Source organism: Cavia porcellus, unplaced genomic scaffold (assembly GCF_034190915.1).
Source record: "Cavia porcellus strain 051 isolate PalLab524CR breed Dunkin Hartley unplaced genomic scaffold, mCavPor4.1 scaffold_1, whole genome shotgun sequence".
Classification (NCBI taxonomy): Eukaryota; Metazoa; Chordata; class Mammalia; order Rodentia; family Caviidae; genus Cavia; species Cavia porcellus.
In genome coordinates this window covers 112,057,432-112,064,269 of record NW_026947484.1, presented here as the reverse complement: position 1 = coordinate 112,064,269, position 6,838 = coordinate 112,057,432, and the positions used below count along the sequence as shown (strand labels likewise).

General features: G+C 36.7%; 1 non-coding gene across 1 annotated transcript; it reads left to right on the top strand.

The window, feature by feature from the left end:
* The first annotated feature begins 1,399 nt into the window (after positions 1-1,399).
* LOC111754395 (U6 spliceosomal RNA) lies at positions 1,400-1,506 on the top strand. Its single transcript, XR_002789087.1, has one exon. It is a non-coding gene; the product is annotated as a U6 spliceosomal RNA (small nuclear RNA).
* Positions 1,507-6,838: the final 5,332 nt, after the last annotated feature.

Genomic DNA, 6,838 nt, shown 5'->3' with positions numbered 1-6,838 from the left:
TGTACAGTCTATTAATCCAGGTTTCATTATGAAACCTGGAATTTGGAAAGTTGGGAGAATTTCTTGAAATAGCTCCGTCCATTCTCTAGTCAGGACTGAGTACTCAATATACTCTTTAGCTAGAGCTGCCCTGGCTAATATGGAAGAAATGCCTGTATAAAGACCTCATGCTGTCTCCAGCTTCAGTAGAGATGACACTGAAGTAGTGGCTTCTAAGTATCTGCCAAGAACCAAGTGCTTGAGAATTTCCTATTTTGATCATTAAAAATTTAGGAAACTTGCCAGGTATGTCTGAAACCTACCAAATAAGCACCTCTTGGTGGATTTCCAGGAATCTGTACACTTGACAGGCTCCCAGAGGAATGTGATGTGTAGTCAGATGTGTTAGCTTCCTTCAGGGGTCACCTGAGCAGAAGCAGGCACAGAAAGCTCACAATACAACCCAAGGAAACCAAACAGTATTGGTCATAGCACCACTATACTGATCAAATTTCCTTTTGCTGTGCAAACTACCTGCCACCTTCAATTTAAATGATGAAGAACTTATTTTTGGCTCATGGTTTGGGGTATTTAATTTACGGTTGGTTGGCTCCAAGGCAAAAACCTTGGCTCCAAAGTAGAAGGGCCTGGTTAGAGCAATGCTGCTTAGTTTGTGGCATCTGGGAAGCATAGCAAGGGAACAACACCAGAAAGTAAGGAGCAAAAACTAGATCTAATACCCAAAATCACACCTCCATGCCCCATCCAACCACACTCAGAAATGTGCTTTACTAATCCCCAAAGCAGCTCCCAAATTTACAATTAAGCTTAATGATCTCAAAAATGCCCACCTGTTCTTTTTGCCTCTGGCTCCAGTTCGAACCCTTAACTCTGATATGTTCTCCTTTTCCTTCCATCTATAAGATCTTGGACAAGTAAGTTAGCCTTCCTAAGCCTCATTTTCCTCAACTGCAAAATAAGGATAATCTCACAATTGCCCGGGTCATTAGAATAATTAAATAAGATAAATAGATAAAATAAGATTAATAGATAAAAATAAGGCATATTAAGAAATTAATAACTATCACCTATCTAAGAAACTTTTCTGGCTGTATTCAGCTCTCACTTTTCCTTTCTTATTGGAGAATCCTACCTTTGTCTTCCCCTTTAAGCACAATCTATTCCACCAGTAAAATACAGAAAATATTACCTGCTTCTCATGGTTGTACATGAAGATTAAATAATATAATAAATGCATAAATGCCTTAAAATGATATGTAAATATTAGCAATCATAATTGTTTATTAATTCCAGTAATACATTCAACACTCACTATATCCAAGGCACTGTATGTGTAAGTGTGAAGTAGATATGTTACCTGCGAACATAAAGTTTAGAGTCTAGTAAAAAGGTAGTTACCGTGATTGTTTCAGCAGCACATATACTACAATTTGAACAACACAGAAAACATTAGTATGGCCCCTGGATGAGAATGACACACAAATTCATGAAATGTTTCCTGTTTTTGAAAAACAAAAGACGATTACAAAGTGGCACATACTAAAATAATGGCTGCCCATGATACAATCATGACACATGGGGAAAGCCCTTGGCCCTGACTTGAGGGAAGCAGGCTACAGAGGGCTTCCTCAAGCTCTGGAATTAAGCAAGGAGAAAAAGTGGAAAGAGATGACAAAATCATAGAGAAGAATCAAGGCTATCTCTAGGATTTGGGTTGAAGAGTAGTTCTTTTCCTGGTATAAAAAGTGTTGAAAATAACATGCTTAGAAGACACAATAATAAATTCTGTTTTGAATGTGATGAGCCTTGGAAATAGCCAGGGAAAGCTGTCCAATAAACAGCTGAATAGCAGGACCTGAAGCTCAAGAGATTGATTTTGCATAAAGCTATAGATTTGGGAGTCACTATGTAGATAATGCTTGAAAGCATGAGAGGGTTACATAGAGTAAGAAGAAAAGAGTTCAGTATGGTTAGAAAAAGAAGAGGCTATAAAAGGCTTTGGGTTCTGTTCCTTTCTGCTTTCATACAACTCTTATTCCATCGAATACCCTGCCTTCTCTTATTTCTTTAGCCTCTATTTTTGTACTTATTCTTTTCTGTGAACATGTAAGTATACTGTCTTTATTATTAAAACAAATACATTCTGTCTACCCCATAGCTCTCTCCAATTACAGTCCTGTCTACCTCCTCCCCTTTAAAGCTAAATGTAGTAAAATTGAAATGTATGCTTGGGATCTCCATTTCTTCATGTGCCTTTCACTTCTTAACCCTCTTCTGTTTTCCTATTGAAGCACATTTCTCAGGGTCCTTTAGAGCCTGTTGGTTGCTAAACACAAAAGAGAGATCTTGTTTTTTATCTCACCTGACTCCTCCAAGGTTGTAGAGGTAGGTGTCAGTGCTTCCTCTTGTTTGAAATGCATTCTTCCTTTGGCTCCCCCATGGTCACTTTCCTAGCTTCTCCTTTCCATTTTCTGCTCCTTGTCAGTCATGTTGGTGGTCTTTCTCTGCCTCTTACTCTCTTTAACTCTACTATCCTTCAGGCTTCTTTCTCAGCCCCCCACCTTTTGGTAAGAACAAATTCTATCTCTTTCCTCCAATCTGGTATTTTAATTCATGCCCAAGGAGTTAGCCTAAAACAGATAAAGCCCAACTCTTTCATTTTCATAAATAGGATAAATGGATGATATCAGCCATCACTAATTTCTTAGATTTGATTGTAGGAAATTAAAAGAGTGCCAATCTGATGGTTTATATTTTCTCTAAAAAATAGCAGGCAAAGATATTTACTGAATATGTGGTACAAGGTGTTAAAGTTTGAGAATATTAGAAGAAAGGAGTTTTGAAATTCTCATCATAGAGGACTAGAAATGAGTGAGGAAAGAAATATGAAATAATTACTGAAAAATGTGGGGGCCCCAATTAAGTAGAGAGTGATTATTTTTAAATGTCCCCAATTTACTTGTTCCTTTTGGTAGTAATTAAATATAAACACGGAGGCTACAAATGGTAGGATCAAAAGTGTGATTTTCCATATGAACTCACAGAAGTACAACAGAGGAGTAAAGGAATTAAGGGTAACAGCATAATAGTATTTATGCTGAGATGAGAAAAGTTTAAAAAGGAGGGATTGTAGAGGAAAAATCTCAATAAGTTTAAAGAAACAGGTGTAGACACAATAGCTAAATAAACAAAGCAGGGAGACTAGTGGGTTTGGTCATAGAGTAGGATCATGGTCTTTATTGTACTGAAGTTGATACAGTCTGTATAAAGGCCTTGGTAGGAAGCTCAATACAATCAATGATTGTTGGAAGTAAAAGGTGAGTTTAGAGTAGGGGAGAGGGGAGAGGTACAATTAAAACATCACTACTGTGAATTCATCGTCCCTCCAACTCAGAATCAATTTAGGCTCTCTCTGAGCTGTTTCCCACAAGCACTTGTACTATTGCCCTTACTTCACTGTATTCCAATTATCTTGGCCCCTGTTCATCTCTACTTGACTGAGAGCTCTTCAGGGAGAAGTGTCAGATCTCATTCTTCCCACCCACCACAGTACACACGGGAGAGTGAGCATACAATAGCAAGTAATTGCATGAGTGTCTCATAATAATTGTTATGATGTGACTTCATATCATAAGCCTCTTTCTTTAATTCTTGTAATATATCACTGTTGTTTTTCACCCATAAATAAAAAGAAATACGCATTTGATTTCTTATGTATGCATAATGCTGTTTTCATGATACAATATCCTCTTTTTTCTAAAGACATTTTTTCTCTCAAGTTGTAGATAGGGAACCATAATCTTTATTTATCCTCTCAGATAACATTCTTTTATCACTTTCCTCACATCAGAACCACACCAAGGGCTTGACTATTATAGAAATTAAATCTCTGGCTAAATCCTTCCTTGATATAGAATCATTATTTCATTCCATGAATGATTTATTAGTTGCTGCCCATATGTCAGGCTGTCCTATAACAAGGCTCAGGGGATAGAATGATGAACAAAACAATTTCTTTCTTCAGTCAGACCTATAGACAGGTAAGGAGGCAAGACAATGCCAGGCAAGCATTGTATCAGTCAAGATACGTCGCAGTAACCAACAAACCTAGAAATATCAATGGCTAAGAAGCAACAAAGGCATATACCTCACACAGACAAGTCTGTTGTGTGTGTTGATGACTGTCCATGGCATCAGCCCTCTACTCTTATCCCTTTGTGTCAGTTCACACTGTCAGAATTGCCAAAGCAGCTATGCATCAATTCTCACAAACCATCAACCAAATCAAACTATCTGGTCACACCTGTATTCAGGAAAGTATGAAAGTTCCTTCCTCTTATCTGCTCTGAAGAAACATACAAGTAACAGTGAAAATGCCGATCACAATGACAAAGCAGAAAAATGAGCACTATCAGAGGCATAAGAGGGGCTTCTCAGGTCTAGGAGAGTCAAGGAAGTCTTGTTTTGTTGGAGGGGAAAATATCTAATGTGAGACCCCAAAGATGAATAGAATAGAAGAATAGAATAGAATAGATACATGCTTAAAAGTTAGACCTTGAAAATATGTCCAATTATTATGTGTCAAACATAAAATAAAACTAAAGAAAAAATACATGATAAAATAATCAAAGTTGTAGAAACCAACAACTACATACATAGGCTCACACAAATACAGACATACACATGAAAATATATAGAGACACAGTTTTACATATGGGGCTAGAAAAATAGCTCACTGGTGCAATGTTTGCCTGGCATGTATGAGGCCCTGGGTTCAGTGCCAGGACAAACAGAGGCGGAGAGGAGTTTAATGGTATTTCCCCACATATACACTGCCCCTCTAGGAAAAAGCATACTCTTATGTACTGAGGAATTCCAAAGTTTCAATAGCTCCTGGGAGTCCATTTACAGAACAAAGTTACTTCCTCAGCAACTGGGTCCAAGATTGAGAAGTGACAAGTTGATTATACATCCCCACCTATTTTTTTCTAACATCACCTCCAAAGAGTACTCTCTCTACCATACTATTGTACCTACATTATATGGTGATTGCAAGGATCAAGTACCTTAAAGCCAATTGCATAGCTGCTTAGCATATAGTAAGGCCAAAATTAATCACATATTACTCTTTGCTCACACTGAAGTAAGCAGTCTTCTTAAGCCTCCTACTTTTAAGAACTTCCTTAGTGAGAACTATTATGCCCACTGTTCAGAAGAGAAATTGTGAAAAATAGTGTAACACACAATAGTGTAATGCCAAATATACATACCTAGTAATGGTGGGAGCTAAGCTATGAACCTAGGACCATCTTAAAGTTTGCTTAAACTGTGTTTAAATTACTACCAATAGAAGATGAACTTCCAGGTTCAGTCAGAATGACGATGATACTATATTTGACTGAAATTTTCTTCATACAAGTACATACACATTAAGCAAGTACAAGCCTACTTAGCCTATCATAAAGCATAAGTAACGTTATATGCAGTGATGGTGACCCTCTGGCATAGACATCAAAAAGGCAGAGCTAAAGTCTTCCAGTTTAATTTTAAAGTTTCTTTTTCATACTTTTTTGACCCCTCAAAATTTTCTTAGTTGGCTGAAAGCAACACAACTCTCAGAATCACATATCTCTTTCACTCATCTTGAACACACTTGTTAGTGCAAATTAGAACTTGTTAAAGATTAATTCTTAAAGAATCCTCAAGCTTTCTTTTCCAACAAAGGAAACATCAATTATAGGCTCACACATAAACTTTGCCCCTCTCTTGAATACTTGCTGCCCTTTATAAATCTTAGATTTCTTTCCCTTGAGTATTCGTTCAAAGGAGAGATTTTATTGCCTCCAGGGGTTGTTAAACTGATTGCAATACTGCCTATTTAGAGCAGTTCAGTGGGAATTAAAGTGGTTCAATGCTGTCAGATCTAGAATATAGCTGTCAAATAGCATTACAAGTAAAACACCCTTGATAAGAAATAATGACCAAATGTCAATCTGTTTTTTACTGCCCTTACTACAGACTTCTGCCATAAAAAAAGCAATGTTTTACACTTCATAGTAGCAGGATGTTTCTGATATTTCTGCCAAAATTCTAGCATTGTTTCCAAAGATATATATATATATATATATATATATATATATATATATATATATTACATGCAGTTCTGCAGTTCTACATGCAGACTGAGCTCAAACTGTTGGAAGCAATTCTTTTCCCTTTTATGACTCAAGGCAATATGTTCATGGTTGTCTTAAAAACATTGTTAAATTTGACCATTCATTCATTCATTCATTCACTCAACTAACATTTGTTGGGCCTTCTGAGTTTAGCAATATGCTAAATATTGGAGTATAAACACAGTTTCTTGTAAGCGAATTTAAAGTCAGTATTTAGGGCTGGGGATTTAGCTCAGTGGCAAAAGTGCCTGCCTGGCATGTGTAAGGTCATGAGTTTGATCCCTAGTATCCCTCCCCCAAAATTAAATTAAATTAAAAAGTCAGGACTTAATGCTCTAGACAATCAGGACTAAAAAGACTTAAACATAGTCAGATGTGATCTTTAGAAAGATTCATTTGTGGGGATATAGCTCAGTGGCACAGTACCTGCCTGGCAAGAATGAGGTCCTGAATTCAATTATTAATATTCAAAAAATTTTTTAAATAAAAAAGAAAGATTCATTTGGCTCTAATGTGCTCTTCTTATCCCTGTTATTATTTCTCATGCCTTTCTGTTCTTTGCCTTCATAGCAGTGATTACATTTCATAGTCATGCATAGACTTATATTAATCTTTCTAACTCAGTTATAAACCCATAAAGTCAGGGATCCCCTCTACTTTAT